Source organism: Lonchura striata, chromosome 1 (assembly GCF_050655825.1).
Source record: "Lonchura striata isolate lonStrDom1 chromosome 1, ASM5065582v1, whole genome shotgun sequence".
Taxonomy (NCBI): Eukaryota; Metazoa; Chordata; class Aves; order Passeriformes; family Estrildidae; genus Lonchura; species Lonchura striata.
Window position 1 is genome coordinate 65539443 of NC_140703.1, and position 22378 is coordinate 65561820.

Here is a 22378-nt window from a genome sequence, read left to right on the forward strand (position 1 = left end):
AATGAGAGCCAAAGTGCAATTACTAGTATATAATTTTATTTAAAAATGGATACGCCTTTGTGACTGGATACCAGCCTCCACCCATTAGACCATCCCCTGCAGTCAGTCATTTATTTTGGAAACACACAAATTCCAGCCAATTACAACAACAGTTCGATCACTGAGGAATAAACATTTTTATATTACCTGAAAGCCAGTCTTAGCTTGAATATTGTTTTGCCAGGAGCCCACTGTCCTTTCAAACTTCTCAGCAGAGAATGGTGGAAGATCCTGATACACCAAAGGGTTTTTTTTTTTTGTTTGTTTTTGGTTTTTTTTTGTTTTTTTTTTTTTGTTTTTTATTTCATTGCTGATAGATCCATTTCAGAAGGATAAAGCCACCTCTATTTCTAATTGCAATGGTAAAGATAAACTACCCCTGGAGTTTTGGTTGAGTCAAGATTGTAATGGCAATGAGTGCTTAATATGCATCCCTGATTTAGGGGTACTAGAATAGGCCCCTTACATCAAACAGCAAAGCAGACTCACATGGAACAAGCTTATCTGACCTGTCTTCATTGAGAAGCAAAAGGAGAATGGAATACTGAAGTGGATTTTTCTTTGTACACATTTGGTATCTGCGGGAGAGGAATCTGGAGGCTGAGAGTACCAGACCCATGAATTAATCCTTGAGTTCCCACTTGTCTGTCTTCCCTTTAGATTTACCTTCTATAATTTGGGTATCTCTTAACCCATAAGAGACCATAAAGCTCTGACCTACCTCAGAATGTCAGACCTGCAGCTGGGCTGGTTTTCACCAAGAATTTAGGAAAATAACTTAATGTTAATTGTTCAACATACCCTTTTTGGAAATAATGACTTTTTTAGGATACTTTGAACCCTCCAGAGTTCCTGCCTGATCAGATTTATATTTATCATTAGCAAGTAATTATGGCACAACATGAAAGTGTGCATACTTATTCTTTCTAAATTGAGTTATTAACTAGCCCATATTAGGATAATGCATGTCTCTGCATGACCTCATGGTGGGAAGTAAAAAGAGAGACAGACATCTCATGTAATTACTTTTTCTTCTTTTGCCAGGCAGTACCAGGGCAATTTTTGCTGTTACATGGATAACAGAACAATTGATAGCTATATATTAGTTATATTATATTTAGCTAGATTTTTCAATCAATAAAATTAAGTAAGTCTGTCAAAGCATAATTTCTAGTTCTGTTCATCATTGAGAAACTAAATCTCATGCGCTGTACATATTGGTAATACAACACTTAGCTTAATTACTAGTCATGCCCAAACTAAGATTAAAGAGTTCTTCTAATTTTTTTTTTTTCTTCTTGCAGACTTAATAGTTTGGGCAACTATATCTGTGGAGAGGTGAGGACACTCTGCTTTCCTTATATTCACATCTTGTTGCTACTCCTTTTTTTGCTTTGGAGGGGTGACTGTTGCGGGATAATGGCTGGAGATGACAGGTAAGGTGCTCCCAGACCTTGGAGCCTGAGCAGGGAAAGCCCTTTGGCTCAGTCAGGTGCTTGCTCCCCAGCCAGGCAGGGGCAGCTCCTTCAGGGATGCAGGATTGGGTGGATCTCCTGCTTCCTCCCAGTCCACACTGCCCCAGGGCAGGAGGTCAGTTGCCCTTCTGATACCCCTCTGTGAGTTAAACACCAGAGACGCTGCAGCCAAAAATATCAGCCTCAGGCTGGGGACAGTGAAAAAGAGGTAGCCTAACATGCAACAGAAAAGCCACCAAAGGCTGAACCAGAATCGGCCCTGCTTGCTGTTGGTAGTCTGGAAGGGTTGAGTTTAAAGGATTAGGGGGGCTGCCACAGCCTTTCCAGGACACAAGCCTCAGTGCTGCAAAATGACAGGGAATCTGGCTTGCAGACAATCCTAAGCCTTTTTAAATGATCATGTCTGCAATGTGTGAAGACTAACAATATACTGACTAAGTTCCTACTTCCAGAAAATGAGAGGTTTGATTTAAAACATGGGATGCATTATTTTGGGATAGTCTTGATTTCAGCTTTTTAAGCCCTTGGTTCTTGGTGAGGAATCCACAGGGATAGTCACATGCAGACATGCCTATGTGCACATACACAAAGAGAACCAGAAAGCAGACATTCAGCTTGGTCTATTGAGTTTTGCTCTAGGACCTACCCTGTTGACATGTTCTAATCATAGCTACAGAAATGAACTGATCACTTGGTCTGTCAAGATGGGAACTGTATGACCAGAATCAGACAGAGTTCCTCTGGATGCTCCATGCCTTTGTGATTACAGCTGTCCTGTAGAGGAAGTGGTCTGAAACACCCTCACACCAGGGGAGGGCTTGCCATGGGGTTCTGGTGCCCACAGGGAGTCCTCTCTGAGGTTTCTTGCACTGCCTTTTTTCAACTGAGTCTAGAGGAGACAGAATTCCTGTGTTATCCATGTAATGGAGAATCTAAAAGGGATGAAAACTCCTTTCTGCACTCTGGGGTCTAAACTTTCTCAGAGGTTATTTCTTAGAAAAATTTAGAGGCTTCCCTGCTCTTTTCATAGGTTCACATATCCCTGAGATGCCTGCACACATTGCACAAGGCATGAAGTTGCCTAGGTAAGATGCCCTGATGGAATTCCACCAAACTGTAAACTCTGATTACATTATTATCTAATTTTTGCCTTTTAAAGGAAATATCTAATATAGGAAGCTGGATGCTCCAAATTTCTGTAATGGTGGAAGAATGAGCTCTCCAAGAGCAACACAGGACCTGAGTGCACTCAAAATATTTGTCTCCTTCCACTGACTAATGAGGTGACCACGGGTGAAGAGACTCTTCAGTTATGTGCCTGAGTCAGAGGGGGTGAATTCATGCACAAGTCCCCTGGAAGTCCAGAATGGGACCACTGAAAACCACTGCAGTGTTCATCTGCTCTCACATCTGTAGTGTTTCATGTGCCATCTGGTTCATTCTAGGGGTTGTAGGATTTCCTTCTACATCATAGCCTCTGCACGTGTTTGAGCCTCCACACAAGCACAGAGCTTGCAGATACTCTTGCCAAATAATGGAAGTAAAAAAAGGAGGTGGCTTAGCCATCATTTGGATGGAGACCAAGTGAATGATAGGAACTGAATAGAATAGAATTTTAATGGAGGGTTTGTGATTGTGACTTGGAGTTTCTGTTGCCTTTTTTTTTTTGTATTTCGTTTTCTTTTTTAACTCTCATTATCTGGTTACCATGGAAAGCTTTTTCAATAGAGCAGGAGAACAGCTTCAATATTTTTCTTAAAAATTTTAATGAAGAAATAAGATTAATCTCTGTTTCTTTCATTTTAAAGTCAAGAATCTTAGGCATGGAAAATTGAACTGGCCAAAATGGATTGGTTTCTCCTGGCCTCCATTTTCCTTCTTGAAATGTGGAGAGCAAACAAAAGCTGCTAGCTGTAACACCATTGAAATTGCCCTTTCTCTTGTGTCATGAAACAACTGCTCTCATTTTTTTTTCCCTTTGCTTTAAAACACCCATGTATGAAATAAGCACACATTCACAAGGCTGCCTGTCATTAAAGTGGTTTGATAATGTTGCGGGGCGTGCCAGTTTAAATTGCAAACTCAGAAGGCCTTCTTGGAAGCTTCTTCTTTTCTTCTTTTTGCTCATTGGCAAAACCACTTGGAATATATATTTGTCCTAATCCAGCCTAAGCTGATTTTTCACAATGCCATCTGGATCTCATCACAGGCTGGATGCTTTCAGTATTTGATCCAGGCAATTTCCCCGCCCCGCCCCCCCCCCCTCCCTCCTTAATACCTATTCTTTAAGAATTAAATATTTTGGAGAAGTGTAGTTCCCAGTTCATTCTTATTCACTGTGTGGAAGATATCCAGGAGCAGCCACTGAGATATTTATTACCACTCAGGAGCCAGTGGTTAATTGAATCAGAATCGGTTGCTATCAGTTATTGTCTTGGGAGTGGCTCAAAAACATTTCTGTATCTTTCAAGGATGGCATATTCCTTTACCAAATGTTAAGCCTGAGTAAGCACCTGGTGGATTTGGATGACAGCACAGCGTTATCTCAAAGCATTTCTCAGTGACTGATATGTCTTCCAGTAGATGATCCTACTTTCTGGGAAGAAGAACTTTCTAACGATAAGGGTAGTTATGCTCTGGCACAGGTTGCCTAGGGAAATGATGAAATCTCCATCACTGGAGGTTTTTAAAAACCGGTTAGACGAACAGCTGCCAAGAACTGTTGATGTATAGTCAATTCTGCCTTTGGGCACTACTAGATGACCTCCTGAAAGCCTTCTAAATATTTTGATCACTGCATTTATAGCTGAACAATGAATCAATCAACAAGAAATTACAACCAGGGAATTGGTACCAATATTTTGTTTGTGTAAGGATTAAAAGAATGAATAGAATAAAAAAATCACACTTTGTATATGATGCCTCATTTAAAAAAAAAATCTGAATCATTAGAGAGATATCTACAAAGATACAGACCTAAGAAGTCAGGTGTGAATGTGGAAGATCCTCATTCCAAAAAAGCAATCAAATAAATAAAAAAAAAAAACTAGAGGAAGACCAATTATTGTCTAGAAATTTAATTTATAGGGCTTAAGGGAGAGTTGTATAATTGGAGAATGTGTTTTGAGATAGTGCGTTGAAGTGTATTTAAGTCACAGCTGCCCTTCACCTCTTACCGAGACCTTACAGCTAGAGAGGGCTCTGTGTTCCAGAACCTTAGACCCATAATTTAAGATGGAGCACGATGGAGACAGAAATTTATCTCACAGCTTCCTATATAGGATGCCCTTTTTCAAAATATGTGAAAGAAAGAAAACATTTTATTGCATCCCAGCAGGCTCTGACAACTTAAGGGCACAAAAGTGTGATCTTGAATAATAGAGCAGAGACTGTTTATGTGGCAGTTGAAGTAATCTGGCATCAGGGTTGGGACATATGGGTGTAAATAATGTAAAGACAAGACAAAGTGAAGGACAGTAATTTAGTAAATACTACAGTTGGTGTTGTGTGTGTAATACATGTGTCTTCACAGCTCAGGAGGAGATTTTGTTCAGTTTTTAATTTTAGGTAGCTGCTGCTGTTCCTTGCTTTGTGTGAAGGTCACAGCAGTGGAATGCTGAACAGAGGTATGGGTGACAGGGTGGCTGCACCCAAGCAAACCAGAATAGGGATGAAATTCAATGTCTGTGGCTGGAGGAGTAAGATGGCAAAACTCCATGAGGAGAGAAAGGCAAAATCTGACTTCTTTCAAATATCTTCACATGCTGAGGGGATCTGCATGGTTAATGCAAGGTAGTCCATTACACCTGTATGTTTCTGTTCAGTTACTAAATATGTTTTGACATGCAGAAAGGTTTACTTCTCATTCTGACTGTAGGATATATTTATGTTGGGTTCACTGTTTGCTCACTTGCAGCCAGAGGCTGAGCTAAGACATTCCTTAGGAGTCTGATGGAAGTCCAGATGAACCATTGCTTGTTTTAGACAGCAGATATTAGCTTATGAGACTTCTCTACCTCTTTCATCCGTACTGCTGTTAATATTTTTTTCTTTTTTGACAAGCAGAAAAGATTTGAACAAAGTACCTGTTCCTAGTTCTGATAGGAGTATGGTCTTATTGCCATGGAAAAAATTCTCTCATTTAGCATTACTGAGATTATAGTGTCTCACTGCCTAGATTCTTTATTCTTTTTCATATCACTACTTTCTTTCTTTGGTATAAATATAATTTTTTTTTAAATCTGAAAGGCCTAATCTGAAGGGGTCAGATTTATTACCAAACTAAAGGCATAAAACTTTATTTTATAATATTATAATATTAATATAACATATATATTATTATATTATTATAATATATAGTACTATTTATTAATATATTATTAATTTATAATATTTCTTAAGTGAAATAAGAAGTAGAAGCAAAAATGAAGTTATTATTTTTGTTATTTGTTGGATCTGGGCCCAGAGCCCTGGCTGGCCTGTGTGAACAGGACATCAGTTTCACTTAGCAGGTGAAGTTTTAGTCTTGAATGAGGTAGTGATCCTATTACTTTTGGTTTCACTCAGCAGGTATAATGGCACATCTGTAAAGCACGACAGCAATTCTCAGTCAGGTTTTCTGCTTTCCTCTCCATAGCTTTCAATTGTAAAAAAGAAACAACCACAAGTTATTTGAATTCACTAATGGCTTAATTGGATTATTTCAATTTTAATAATTTGTCTTCCTTTGTCTTACCTGCCTCCAGACCCCATCTTCTCAGAGACATAATCTGTACTCTGCCTCACTAACCCCTCTTCCAAAGTTTCTACCTTTCTCTGAGTACAGCAATCAGTAGTGTCTATACACACTGCATTCTTCGGCTGCAGTGATTCTGGCAAATTCCTATATGGGTCTGGCCCCAGATCCCACAGAAAGGTGGGAGATTGGATTTGTACATGATCTGGATGCATCCACACTGTGCTTGCCTCTGGCTCTCCAAGGCTCAGCTAATCCTAATGGCAATAAACTGGGAGGAGCTGTTGACTGCCTCAAAGAAAGTCCCTGCAGAGAGACCCTGACCATTTAGAGGGCTGGGCAATCACCAACCATATCAATTTTAAAAGGAAAAGTGCTGGCTTCTGCACCTAGGATGGGACACACCTGGATGTACAGACAGACTGGGGATTGGGAGGCTGGAGAGAAGTGCTGAGGAAAGGGACCTGGGGATCCTGCTTGATGACAAGCTGAGCAGGAGCCATCAGTGCCCTGACAGCCAGGAGGGCCAACCCTGTCCTGGGTTGCACCAGGCACAGCAGGGCCAGCTGGGCCAGGGCAGGGATTGTTCTGCTTTGTTCTGCTCTGCGCTGGGGCAGCCTCATCTGGAGCGCTGTTTTGTGCACCGCAAAATAAGAAAGATAGTGAGCTGTTAGAGTGTCCAAAAGAAGGGCAGTGAGGATGGTTAAGGTCCTTGAGAGGAAGGCGTGTGAGGAGCAGCTGAGGTCACTTGGTCTTTCAGCCTGGAGATGAGGAGACTGAGGGGAGAGCTCATCCCAGTCTGCAACTTCCTTGAGAGGGGAAGAGAAAGGGCAGGCGCCGATCTCTTCTTGTGGTGACTGGTGACAGGACCTTCAGCAATGGTCTGAAATTGTGTGAGGGGAAGCTCAAGCTTGATATCAGGAAAACCTTTTTCACCCAGAGACGTGTCGGGCACTGGAACAAGCATCACATAGAAATGGTCTCAGCACCAACCCTAACAAGATCCAAGAAGTGTTTGGATAATGCTCTCAGGCACACTGTTAACTCTTGGGGATGATTATGTGCAGAACCAGTAGATGGACTTCAATGATCCTTGTGGGTCCCTTCCACTTCATGATATTCTGTGATTCTATGATTGATTTTCAGGGGGATGTTAGAGAGAGGGGGAAAAGGGGTTGAGGGGTAAAGTCCTGATAGTCCTCCTTTTCCATTATGGAGACCACTGAACAAGAGAATTCTTCACTGTGTTTGCTTTGATATCTAAGATCCTTGGTCTTCTGTACAGAATACTTAAACTTATTTGTTTTTTCTCTTAAAATTGGAGGCACTTAAATTAGCACAATACAGATGACATTGTCAGCTTATAGAAATGATATTCTTGTGAATAAAAAGAGAGCCATCAACACCTTAGAGAAATATTTTATCAGGCTCTTACCCAGTCTTTATTCAGACCTCCCATTGACTCGCTGAAATCAATATGAGGTAACACTCTGTTTTTTCTTTCTTATCTGTTCATGTACTTTTATACCTCTGAGGTCTGATTGTACAATGAAACCACTCTTATTAGGTCAGGCCTAACTGATTACACAAATCTCAGAACTGTGTAGCAGCAGGTCTGATGGGAATTTAGCTAATTAGTGACTAAAAGGATGTCAGGGTTTAGCATGAAGTGGATAATCCATCTTAATAAATGGAAGTGAAATGTAATGCTGAAGAAGCACTACTGCAATGCTGAAAAAATATTTTAGATTCTTCCTTCTTATTTGAGGAGTGTTAAGAGGTAACACAATGGGTAATATCACACATCCTCAATGGCTCATGAGCATCATGCTCTGATCCTTGCTTCATAGTAGACAGGCTTCCTCTAGTCTTCCTCTGGCTATAGACTACAGTTTGCCTCATGAATCTTTATAATCCATTCATTTGTATACGAGCATTTTTACATCATTCATCTGATACAAATACAGTTCTTAAAACTGTAAGATTTAGACTAAAAAGATCTTGGGTTTTGAAAGAGGATATGTATTCTCCTTATGTGAGGGAAATTTGAAGTTCATAGTTGTCAAACATGTGGATGTATTTCCACTCAGTTTTATGTCCTGTAAAACTTGTTGCGATCAATGCGTGTGTTACTTTTGTAAACAAATGATCTAGTTATGCAATTTGCAAAGGCCATTAAAATTAAATGAAATGCTTTTACAGGTAATGCATAATTATTACTTTTAATTTACAAGTAGACCTGTGCCATATTTAAGACTTAGATCAATTGGATTGCTTCTTCTATCTCATCTTCCATATTAAATCCCAGGCTCTTAAGTTGTATCTTAAACCCATTCCTATATTTTGAAATAAATCTGCCATTGTATGTTAAGTTCTTGCTGCCTTTCATACTTTTTAAGTGTAAAGCTTTCCTGGGGTGTGCAAAGCTTTGACACAATCTACTGAACCCCAATAAGGGGATGTTTTGGGGTGCCAGTAAAGACCTAGGAGGATAGAAGCAAAAGATCAAGAAGTAAATAAGAACTTTAAGGAGCAGAGGAGTAATGAAACTGAAGATTTCAACAGGAGGCAAGAAAAGAAAACTGGTTGCAAGGACAGTAGACAAGAAACACATTGTGTGTGAATGGATGGATAGAGACAGGAAAGGTGGTTTTGTAGCTTGGGCCTGTGCCCTGACACAAACACTTCTTAGAATTTGGTCAGGATCCACTTTGGATTTGGTCAGGTACCTAATATTTCTGTCTCTCATGTTTCTATCTGTAAAACATGGATGATAAAACCATTGCAAATTCACCAGATTTTTTTGTGACTTGTTTGGGCTATTTAGAAACAGGGTGTGGAAGAAGGGGCACAAGTAGTGCAGGAAGAAGGGAACAAACAACCAAGATTAAACAGAGAGGAAAAAAAAAGAGAGAATGAAGCTCTGGGAAGACTGAATTAAGACAGGCCAGAGTAAATCTGGCTGGCTCGACACCCTCATTTTTAATTTTTTTTCCAAAGATGTTCCACATACTCAATGTGGCTGCCTGTAGTGACATCTGCTTTGGAGGGAGAGGAAGGGTGAGAAAGTCAGGGCACTCAACACTTCAGCTTTTTTCTTTACAATGCACCAAAGTCTTGTTGAAAGCAGGGATTCTTAGGAGAGCCCCCAGGATGGGGCTGTCCCTCAAAGATCTTATGGATTTAACTATTTGCAGCACTAACCTCTTTCTTCTTTTCACCAGCATCAACCAGTGCCAGATATGGTTGTTCCCCTTTATCAACCCCCCTGGCTTCCCTTTCAGCTGACACTGAAGATTAGATTCAAGCTCTAAGCTTGTAAAGTCTTTGAGGAAAAGCCTTAATGAGGATCTGATCCTTTTAAACTCTGATCTAATTACTGTTAGTGCAATGTTTCTATTTTGGATGCTGCAAACAGATCAAATTTGCATGTTTGAAGACAGCACTGTTTGGTGGACAAGAAGCAAACCCCACCCTGTAGGTTAAATACATTTTCATACATAAATAAAAACATGAATAGCACCTATGTAAAGCAGCTGGCATAAATTCAGAAGACATTTGGGAACAGAGACTGGAGAACTACAGGAATACAGAACTATTTTTTTTGCCCTTGTTGTATTTTTGCTGGTCTAATGGTAGCAGAGGAGATTTGAGGCCACAGTGGTGTAATCTGTTAAGTGTATCAGTAGGGAATAAGGGCAAAAAGGACTGAAAGCCACAGACCCAACCATGAAGACTTCTCCAGAGTGCACAGAAGTATTAACCAGAGCACAACTGGAACCTCATAGGTTCCAGCTTAGTGACAGCAAAGGAAGGTGAGGTTCACTTATACAAGCCAATACTTGATCTATTTCCACAGCTTCAGTGTTGTGTGTGCTTTTGTCATGTGTTTTTATCCCTGCTGGGATATGAGTCTATGTGCTGAGCTTCCAACAATGTGGATGCTGTTCCTATCACATGCACTGGGTAGTTCTGTCCACCATGGAGCACATGTGCACATATTTCTGTACAATGAGTGCTGACAGAGAAGACATAGCTAAGTTTCAGGTATAAATGTGATTGATTCACAGTGTGTGCCTGAAAGCCCCTATGCTTTTTTTCAAGAGATGGAACAATGCTGCCCGCTTTCCTGGCTGTAAAACTGCCAGTCACTGCATGGATGCCTGTGCTGCTGTTTGGCTTGGCTGGCAGCCTTCAGAGTGTGAAATGCTACCACTGACAAGCCAGGTGTGAAGTAAATTTGCCATGTACTGCTTAATGGGGTGTTACTGTAACTTCAAACCCTCAAGGTGACCACTTCTAGGTTAACACCCTTCAGTAACTAACCGAAAGACAAACAGTAAGTAGGAGAAATGTTAAAATGCTATTATGAGCCATGGTTTTGTCCAATTAGCAGACTCTGCTTTAGGCTTGACTCAAGTGGCTTGTCTATATAAGGATGTATTAGTCATTTTCTTTTTTTATTTTCCTTGACCATAAAAACAACAGATGTGATGCTCTGTGGTCAGTATAGACAAGAATGATTCATGGCTAGGCATATTTAAACCTCCACTAGGAAACTCTCCATCTGAGACCCTTTCCACCTCTTCCCCCTCATTTCAGATAACCAGAGTCAAAAGCACCTGTCACATAATACATCTCAAAATTCATCAGCATTTCTCTCCATATGTCTTCGTTTTGAGGTGGCTGGAAGGTATCAGCTGCTCCTGCCTAGTCTCTTAGGACTGCACGGACTTAAGGAACACTGAGGTAGTGATAGAGAAGAAATTATTGTGCAGTGATGATGTGGGTGAGCAAAGGAGCTGTTATGGCTAAGGAAGGATCAGCTCAGAGGTGCTAACTTGATCTTGTGTAACATGGTGAGTTTGGCTCTGATATCTGTTCTATGGCCATCCCTGGAACACTTCAGTGAGGAATTTAGAGAATGTTCGAGTCAATGTTTTCAGATGAAGATGTGGAGGGGGGTGGGCTCAGAAAGTAAGGGAAAGGGGCTGTGAAAGAGGTCAGCAATGAGTGCTTCATCTGTGAAGTAATTGTAGGAAGAGCTGGAAAGCAGAAATGTAGGCACTGAGGCTGTGTGTGAAGCAGTATGGGGTTTGGGAAATAAGAGAACCAGAAATCCTATTACATGTGGGCTGGGGGTCTTGGCTCGGGGAGCTGGGTTTTGAAGAAGGGTAAGAAGAGGGCTTCCAGCAGAACAGGCAAGAGAGAGGAAAAGGCTGTTATGCCATAAGCTTTTTGGTGTTAACAATGAGTCTTCTCAGCTGCTTCTAATTTATGTGGAATTTCTTGGAGCCCGAGGGAAAGTGCTCTGCTCAGGCTGGGATGTGTCTGCACACCATTGGGTGCTGTACAAGAAGCTTGGTCTTGCTTGTGAAGCACAGCTGAGTGCTGGGGCTGTATGTGCTGTTGTCCTCTTCTTAGTACTGCTGTCAGGTCTGTTCTCTTGCCACTTCAGCAGGACCTGGCTATCTGGTGGCTTCCCAGAGCTGCACCCCCAAGGAGTGGCCTGCTAAGGACTCTGCTGAATGGTGACTCATGAATGACGTCAACGTGTCCCAAGGAAGTTAGAGTGATTATCCAAGTCTCACTGAGTAAAGAAAAACAATAAGTAAGAGATATATCAGTGTTCAAAACATGTGGAAAACACAGCACAATGAAATTAAAAGTAGGTAAAAATAAGCCAGTCCTGTAGAGGTGATGCAAGGTCTCCTCCCACAGAAATGAGAAACTGGTGGATTTGTAAGCTTGAAAAACTGGGATAGGGGCAGGTAATGGAGATGAGACAGCTCTGATGAACCTTGTCTGACAACTGATCAGATGTGAGATTAGGTACTGTAATGTGGAGCACAAACAAGACAGGCCAATGAACTTTTCAGCTGAAGACTCAGACGCTGTAAATCACAGAGAAGGAAAGCCCTGGTTTCACACTCTTGGCTTCTGTGATGGGACAGACTGAACCTCTCCTGTGCTCTAAAGTACAAATATATACATGCACCAAGTGCCTTACAAGAACTCCAAGGCTGCAAAATCCAGCTCTTCCAAATTAGGCCAAGTGTGAAGGCACCTTCTGGGTTTTAATTTAATAATAACTTTCTATGTCTATTTCCTGGCACAGCCTTTAACTTCCTGATGAAGGGCTCAGAAGCACTGCTTACTTCAGTGTACAGGATCAACACATCCTTCTGCCTCATCCTGTGCCAAATCTGGCTGCTTGTTCCAACCTTTCTCTCCACAACCAGCCAGTTTCCTTTTCTCATTGTAAGCTCTCCTGTGTCAAATTCCTGCTTCCTCATTCAGCAGGTGCTCTAATGACCTCCCAATGAAAACTCCCCAGTTGGTTTTGACTGGAACTAACCTGGTCTTGTGGAAGGTATTCCTGTTAATGGCAGAGGGATTGGAACTAGGTTGTTTTTGAAGTCCCTTCCAACCCAAACCATTCTGTGATTGTATGATTCCCACCTGGCATTGCATCACTTTCATTTGGTCATCTGTTTCTCGTTGCTGAGGAGTTCTTCCCTTTTGCCATTCCCCATCTTCTCTTGTGCTCCTGGTCATCTCTCCAGATTAGCTCCATGGGCAAAATTCCTTCCAGGGCAGCTTGTCTAATGTCAAAGTTTTGCACAGTATAAATCTGCCCAGTTCTCATGTACAACATAGCTCTTTGTCAGGTCATCCTTTACCTTTCCCTCAGCAATCCCTCTCTTAGTCAATCACGGGATGTGAGGAACTTTCCCCATCTCTTTCTCCAGACTCGTTCGTTTTTGTAATTCTCTCATTCCCGTTTGTCCTTCCTATTTTGCTACACACATTCAATTACTGTCTCTTGATCTTGTCCAATTATCAAGACATGGGAATTTTGATAGAACCTTGGAAAGGAAATTGCAGGACTATTTATAGTGGAGAAAGCAAGAGATGAATTTAAAAGATAAATCCATCCTCCCCTTGGCTTGAGAGGGTAAGTTTCCCACCACACATGGGTTCCAATGCTACTCAGACTCCCTGATTTCCTTGGAATTCGAACCCATGTGGGTAAGCTGTAAGCAAGGGCCCAGGGTCCTGGTGTAGTGTGGGGTTTGTGCAGAGCAGCTGCCTGACATGAGCTCAGCCAAAGGGGTGCACACCTGCCTATTTTCTGCTTGCAGAAATCACCCATATCAGGCAGGGGCTGCGTGGTCAGGGAAGCATCACATAGCATAAGATTTGCTACTTATGAAATGAAAAAGCTCAGCCAATTACAATGCTCTTCCTCCTGCACTGCTACCCAAAGCCTCCCCTCTGCAGGGAGCCATGGGGGACCACATCTATTTCCTCTTGGCTCTGCAGCCTTCTCTATTCCTGTCTACCCTGCAGCCCTGCTGCTTGTGAACTGATGCTACTGGTTGTCCAATCATCACCCAAAAGTGTCAGTTTTCTCCTCTGTCTCTTTCCATATTTAGGTTAGGGTAATGTTATACCTTGTGGCAATTTTGAGGGGAGAGCTGGGAAAAATAATGATTCTGGGACAAAGCATGTGGCATTGTATCAATTTTGGGAGTCTGAAATTCAATTGCAAGTGAGACCCAGCACTGAAAATCTTCTCTATTTTTCCAGTTTTTGTTAAAGTAATGAGTGTATAAACCAGTCTTATTATAAGGTTGTTATTTCAGTTGCTGTTCTTGATTTTAACAGTTCCAAAAGGAAATTCATTAAATCTTGGTGGAAGAGGAAAGAACCACACTTTTGTACTTGTTGATTGTAAAAACTGAAAGCTGGGGTTGGAGTCATGTTTCATGTACTTTTGGATGTAAAGAGCATAGTTTAATTAATCAGAAATTGTCATGATCGCAGAAGAACTGCTTGACTTCTGAATCTATTCCAATAATGTAGCAAGATGGCACTCAGTAGCTTAAGTAAATTCTCTAAATTGCTCTGAAGAGGTTTTATAAGTGCCTGACAGACTTTAATGATTCTAGATACAAACTTAGCTAAAATTCTACTCTCTCTGAATGGGACCCTTCAAGCAGTACCCTGTCTGCTTTTTAGAGAGCCTCACACGAGTTGCACTTACATACAAATCCTAAATTAATGGGAACGGAGAGCTGAAAAAGCCACTGGCTTTGCAGAGCTACAGAGCTGGCTTTTTGTCCAGCCAACAGAGATATAGGGGTTGTGTTCTCTAAGCAGTACTTATACAGTGCCTAATGTGGACACTGTGACTATTTGTCTCCAAAGGCTCTGCAGGGAGCCAAGCCAAACTGCCCCTGTCTCCCTGAGCTTTGGTTCCAAAACTGGAGTGTTAAGGCTATTTTAGGGAGTCTGAATATAACCCTAAGCATGTGTTTATTATATTAGCAGGTAGCAACTGGTTGGAATTAACAATGGTACTAAGTGTATGCTGCGGGTTTTAGAAGTTTTCAGAAGTCCGCTATTAGACTAGTACTGTTGGAAGTAAAAAGAAAATACGTTACGGATATGCAAATATAGCCATACTATCAATACCCCTTTAGAGAGGGTGGGCAAAGAATGAAGACAGGATGAGGTGCTTGAGTTAGTGTAGCCTAAGAGATAAACAACAGGGCAGATGTGTCAGATACTACCTGCTTGACAACCAGAATGTTTGCTGTGTATCAAGAATGATGAATATACAACCATCAGTTAAACTAATAATTTTTATTTATCAGCAAGAAAGCTTACTGTGCTGTTCCATGTCAATAGGCTACTGATGTAACATAAAGTGAGTTCTGTTTTCATACATGAGTGTTGACTTCTCCCGCACTCTTCCAAAGAAGCAGCAACAACAAAAACAGGAGACCGATGGAGGCTGAAGTGACCATTGGGGCTGCAGTGATGGGAAGGTCTGAGCAGGTCTTCACATCAAGGAGCTCATTTCTGCAGTGACAGACAAGTGGGGGACACACACAAGTGCCTGCCGTGTAAGGTCACCCCTGAGAGCAGGATTCTCCTTTTCAGGGACCTTCACAACACAGAGAGCTCTTGAGCCAGCCTGAGGGCTGGTGGCTGAGAGCCGAAAGCAAGCCAGAAACTGTCCTTGTGGTGCAGGCGATGGGGAGGGTTGCTTGACACATAGGTGCAACCTGCATGTCACCACTGGCAGGACTATGGAAGTCCTCAGGACAAAGGAAGCTCAGAGAGCACCTCCCTCTTATGTGAAGCATCTATATGAACCAGACTTAGAACTTCTTAAAACTTGAGATATTTAGGTCTGAGGTTTTGCTTTGGGCCCCTCTCAGTGTTGACTTTAACTTACATTTGGACTGTCTAGGTCAATGCCACATTTTTTAAACCCTAGAAAGCACCTACTTTTAGCTACCGAAGGAGACAACTTTGATATATTTTTCAGGAAAAAAGGCACTATATGGATAGGTTTAAAGCTGTTTATCCAGATACTGTCCTTTGTAACTATTACAAATACAGTAATGCTCAGTGTACTGACTTTTGTCAGCTTTTCTGATGGCTTGTTAGCAAACGAGCTGCTTCTTGACAGACTAACATCAATTTCTTCAGCAAACTGCTTAAAATGCAAGAGCTTTCAGGAACCTCCATTTTTAAAAATTCAGTTTTAGTTCAGTTTGGCTTATTACTTTACTTTCATAATTAATGGTACTAATAATCGGTTGGAATATTGATAGAATAGCAATATAATTAGTAGCACTGGTAGCTTTATTGAAACATATTGCTATTTTAAGTATGCTACTTTATTTTCAGAGCATCTGGAGGCCCCTGATATCTTGGGACCTTGCAACATAGGGTAGTATGTAGTCAAACAGCAAATTCTGAATTCTGCTACACAAATCTTGTGATCTTGGTAAGGCTTTGTCTGGCAACATCTATAAGCTTGTAACAATCTCTGACTATGGTGTTTTTTGTTTTTTTTTTTTTACTGAGGAAACATATTTACCTTTAAAAAATATCTCACTGCATTTGAAGCAGGATAAATACCAAGTGGAGGGCAAAACTCCAAACTACACCTTCGCAAAATTGCTTCTGGCAAGGATGGGAAGTGTTTCAAACAACCATTAGGTGTGTTAGCACTGATGGAGCCTGGCAGATGTGTATCACAGTATCACCCACCTTTGCAGCCGGAGCTGCAGCAGAGCAGTGGGACCACAAACTCTTGTTGCCACATGAAGCAGCAGTGGTAGGACACTGCTACAATGCCTCTACTTGGCTGAGCTCCCCAGGTGCAGAACAGTCTGGTTCTTCTCCTTGAAATCATCTTCAGCTCCATCTGTTTCCAGGAGTTGCAGTTTGGGATTGCACATTTCCTCTCCCTTCGCCTTTCTGTTTGTATTTTTTTTTTGTTTTTTTTGTGAAAAATAATTTTATAATTGAGAAATGCAGTTTTGAGCTGACTCCAATATTCTTTAAATTTAACTGAAATTGGTGAAACAGATGTGATTGAAAACATTCCCTTGAAAGATATGCAAAATGATGGGGAAGCAATATGCAACTCTTCATCTAGTAGATTTGGATAGGTGTTTCTTTGCTTTCTTATGGGTCCTGAATGTTCCTTCAGTAGCCAGGTTGTTAAATATTTTGAGATGGCTTCTTCCCTATTTCTCATGATTAGTTGTTGTACTTTTCACAGAGTGATTAACTGGAACAGTGAAATGCTATCTGGATCCCTCTACCCCAGCTTTAATGATCTTCTGTACAGTCACTCCCTGGGCCCTGTTTCCTTCCATGGAGCACTGAGCTGTTCTACAGCTGTTTCACAGTCCAGTGGGAGGCTGAGGGACAGCTCCTCATAGCTCTCCAAGGACCCTTGGGGTGTGGAGTATGTCTTAGCCTCCAACCCCACACACCACCAGACTGCAGGTCACTCCATCTGTGCAGCATTTTCATTAGTTTCATCAGCTACCTGCCTTTCTGCCACTGGATTTTATCTATTTGAAAACCATCCATGACCAAATTGACAAATGGTAGGTAATTTCCCAGCCTAGTTTGCTGTCTGGTCTCTCCCCCATTTGCTTTGCCATGTGCCAGGTAGTAGTGACAATAAAGAGACAGTTGAGCTAATAAAAGCATTCTTTATCTCTGCTTAAGGGGAGATTAAATAGAGGTGTATATATCCCTTACTGAAATGAAGTTCATCACATGTTTTTTGGAATGATAACAGATTTACCCTCAAACAAAGACTTTGATGTGCATCTGAGTATTTTTGTTGACAAGCTGGCAGTCACTGTGGGGTCCTTCCTGCAGTCCTGCTGCACTGACCTCTACAGTACTCTTCCTAATGTTCTCTCTTAAATGCCTGCATTGCTGTTTGGCACATTTATCAATAAAGTGACTTGAATTCTAAGAGTTTTGTAGACTAGAGTCATGCTGCTATTCCTAAAAGTACGTTTTCCTCAGATTTGTGGAAAATGATAGCTGCAAAATGTCAAATTTAGAAGAAAGTGGGTGGAAACCTGAATTTTGTCACTTACTGCTTCAGCTGGCACTGAACGAGAGTTTTCAACTCCCCACTCCCTCACCTCCTTCATGGCAGCAGAGTGTGATTGTGCCTAAATATGATGCTGTGACAGGGTCACAGTGAACTCCTCTTCCCGTGCTCCAGGTGGAACACAGTGTACGGAAATGCTGTTGCACAAACATAAGTGCTTTACACTTGCAAACGTTACATCCAGCTATGGTTACAGGGGAAGGGTTTCCGTGATGCATTCCTGGTCTTCTGACACAGTTGCAGCAATTTATATGCATGCTGAGGTTGAGGTGGGGGAGTTTAGGGGAGCAGCAGGTGTTTGGGGAAAAGCTGCTTCCTGTCACACACCTCTCCAAGCCCTACACACAAAGGATGATGTGGTGTGGGGCTGCTCTTTACTAGCAGGGGGAATCCGGTCCTGGAATCCCAGTGCCTGTTATGGTTCCTTGTTGCTTCAGAAGGGTGTTTTGCTTTAAGGCAAAGGTTTTGTGTGTGGTTCACAGAAAATGTGAAAACCAATTTGGGAGTATTATATAAGCAGACGTAGAGATATTCCAGGCTCTGTGGTTTGAGAGGATGATGCGAGGAAAGGCTTGAAGCCTGCTGAAAATTGGTGAGTGTAGCCATGCCAAGTATATGGACATCCTGAAAAAAACACTTGGCAAGGTGCCCTTCTATGGTTTGTGGTACTGATGCAGAAGCCTGACTGGTGCCATTGGGTGGGTATTACCAGCTCCCAGGAGAGGTCTGGTGGGTATCCTGTCTGCCAGCACTCATTCCACATGCCATGAACCAAAAACTAATGTCCTTCAGCTATTCAATAATGAGTCACACCTTTGGGCCTTTCTGTCAGCTCTTTCTCACATTGTTCCAGGGTGCACTCTGCCTATCCTTATTCATCCCCTCCTGAATGGCATGTGTTATTTCTTTTTCCACCTGGGCAGGCTAATTTAAGAGCCTCAGTCAATATTCTAACTCTATTTCTGCCATACAGCCTTGAGAGAGATGTAAGGACCATGGCAATAACACAGACCACATTACATGGCCCCTGCTATGAACTACACTCTGTGACCCAAGCATGGCCTTCCAGTACCTGAAGGGAGCCTACAAGAAACAAGGCTGGAGAGATGATTTATAAGGGCACATAGTGACACAACAAGGGGGAATGGGTTCAAGAAAGAGGGTAGATTTAGATTAGATATTAAGAGGAAATTCTTTACTATGAGGGTAGTGAGACACTGGACCAAATTGTCCAGAAAAGTTGTGGGTGCTTCATCCCAGATAGTGTTCAAGGCCAGGTAAGATGGAGCTCTGAGCAACCTGGTAGAAGGTGTCCGTGCCCATGGCAGGAAAGTTAGAACTAGGTGATCTTTAAGGCCCTTCCATCCCAAACCAGTCTATGATTCTGTGTGCATGGAGAAGTCTTGCCTGACATGCTCCCTCAGTTGTCCATCCTGCCCACTGTTAGTGGATCCTCAGCTATGACATAGCTGGTTGTGGAGACTGGGCTTCGTGACAAAAGTCAGCCTGTGGAAGGTATTCAGAAGAGATTCATGCCAGTGGTCTATGATCTGAAAGTCCTGTGCTGTGTAGACAGGCCTGATTTAATGGAAAGAAAAGAGGGCTGGGAATTAGTGGTAACAGCGTTCAGATATCTGTAACATTGTTGCATAAAGAAAGGAAACCATCAGCTTTCCAGGTCCATGGTGGGGAAATGGGTTTGGTTGAAAGAGTAGCAAGGAAATTCAGGGTTAGATCAGTGTTGGAGAGAATGAAATACTGCAGGAAATTGTGTGCCAAAGCTGAATCTCCAACTTCTAGTGTAGGCTGGACCCTCAGAAGTATGCAGATAGGGGTGACCTTGCTTTGGAGAAACTTAATGACTAGCTTAATGATTCTATGTGAGCAACATAGCTGATGTGACACTGAGTGTAGGATTTTATAGGTGTAGGAAGTGAACAGAATCTGTACAAGAGGGGAGGACCAGAACTCAGGAAGCCCATTCACATCCTCACATACAAGAAGAACTCCTTAAAAGTATATTATTAGCTTTTCAAAGCCTTTTTCTTCATGTCATCCTTGCACTCTGAATAAGTTTTAGGAACATTGCTGTGGTTTCTTTGAGAAAGGCATGTTACAAACCACCATCTATAGGTACTGAGCTGAGCTTCTTTAAAGGTATGGACTCTATAGACTCAGTGTTTCAGCATACTTACATCTACTGAAACAGGGCCAGGAATAAACCAGATGAAGATCCGGTGTGAATAAATTTTTAACCTTGTTTACATAAGATTTGGCATGGTTGTCAGCAAAGGCCATCTCTTTGTGAGAGCAGAATTGGTCTATTGGAAAGCAAGCATGGAAAGTTTTAGAAGCAGTCATATGAGCTTCAGAGCTGAATGAGAATTGTGAGTAAATTATACTATGTTGCTATGCAATGGGGAACAGCCCCACTGTCACAGAAGTTGCTGGAGACAGTCTTTATAACCATGTCAGAATTTCCTCACCTGTCTCAAGTGTTTGACACTGATGTGGAGAAATGTGAGAGAGGGGAAAAAAACCAGCCAGACTTATCCATTTCCAAGAGGAACAGTGGGGAAATAAATATCAGTATTAAAAAGCTCTGTTGGCCTTTTCTCTGAGAATTTTTGCATCCCCCACATTGTGACATGGATTCAAAATTTGGCAGGATGTTGGTCTTGCATCAGGGATGTACCTTAGTATCAGTGTGGAAATCTGCCAGTGCTTGCAAAACTCTCATCCATGTATAAATGACTGGCTTTGTCACTTACATCCATAAAAGATTTCTTCCTTCCTGCATGGCAGGAGCAACTGAGGGGAGCAACTGAGTGAAAAGGGATTTTCCCCCAGCCTGGGCACTGGTTCTCCTGTGACATCTATGTCTGAACTTCTCTGGCCTTCTCTTGCAGTCTCAATGCTCTTGCAAAGGGTGAACAATGACAAGCTTTGGATTTGCTGAGTGAGAGGGCTGGTTGGAGAAACTTGGGCTGGGCAGGCTGGATAGCCAGTGTGAAGGATTGAAGAGGAAAGGGACCATTTAGGAGGAATCACTGCAGAATCACTGCATGACTAAAAGGATGATGGGGCTGTGGGGAGGGCTGAGGTTGGAAAAAACATAATAGAAAGAGGCTTGGGAACTAGAAGGGAAAGCAAATGTGAGTTATGGTTCTCAATCCTTGAGGAGAATGTGCTTACTCCCATCCTCTTGCTCTTATGCAAGAAAATAAATAAAATATAAATAAGTGCATCCTCTGAATATGTGCATAGGAAATAAACTAGAGATGGAATTATTCTCATACTACTCTATACCTTCACCTGAACTAGACACCCACAGTACCTTAGTATGCAATGGAGGGCAATTGGTACTTGTTGAGACTGACTCGCCTGATTTACTTTAGACACCTTGTTGAAGGTGAGATGAATCTCACTTTAGAAAGGCTTGTTTCTCTGCACTGTCTGCCAAGAGCATCCCTTTGGTGACAATTTCATCTGGAAATATCTCCTCTGTAGAGATTCACAGCTGGGTGAAATGAATTCCATCCCTCAGTCAGGACAGCTGCCAAAGACATGGCAAAATGTTGCTCTGAGCCTGGGCACTGTGCTGGGTGGGACAAAACACAGCAGACCCAAGAGCCTGGCTTTGCAGAAGCCTGTGCTCATGCCTGGCTGGAGGATGCCATTCAAGGATGAACATGCTCCGCTTCAGGCTTTTCCCTGAGAACTCCTGAACTCCAGCAATACAGGTCTCTCTCTCTGTTAGAGTTCAGAGCAGGATTCAAATACAATCACACTGACTTCATATCTAATTCAGTAGAATGACTCTACCAAGTCAAGAGCATTCAGAAGAACAAAATTTAGCTATCTTAGTTCAATTGGCTTACAAAGAATTTTCCTAAAGACAAACTCCAGATTTACTATGGCTGGGAATGGTGATTTCTTTTTCTATCTGTCTCTGTATGTGTAATGGAGAAAAGGCAAATGGAGGCCAGTGTGCAGTCTTGTACTCCTTGTTATTCTTAAATTTGCCTGATATTTTCCATTAATTCCTGTGTTTAATGTTTCAGCGCCTTTGTTTTCCTTTCCTCTCTTTTGGGGAGGCTAATGGTGAGGACTATGTTATTATTAGGCTTGGCATAAGTTGATTAATCTTTTTCTTCTCTGCCTCTGTGTGATTGGGATTTGGTTTTTCCTGCCTCTGCATTGTAATGCTGTGTTTGTTTTTACAGTCAGTACCTTGCTGTGCAGTTGCTTGAAGGAGAAGGAGAGCAGGCACGTTCCTTGGCCCTTGCTTTGTGAGACTCTTTTGGTTCCCTTCTGTTTTAATAACCTGGTCTGCATCTGTCTTCTGACCTTTTCCTCCTCCTCCTCCTTTTCCTCCTCCATTGCTGTTTGACCGACAAGAATTAGTCCCCTCTCTAGGACTGTGTTAGCACTAGGATTTCATGTTGGATTAGCTTGACTGAGAATAATGGTTGCTGAGGGAAATGTTTGTATGGGAAATGCCAACAACTGATACCACCACCCCCAAAGCACTTTGTAAGTAGTAAAAACAGGTTTGGTGCTGGGGACATAAAAACTGGGACCTTTTGTCATTTTTCACTTCAGCTGAGATGATTATGAGCAACTGCAGTCAGTTAGAAGTTGCATTCTAAGGGTTAAACAAATGAATTTCCAGTTCAG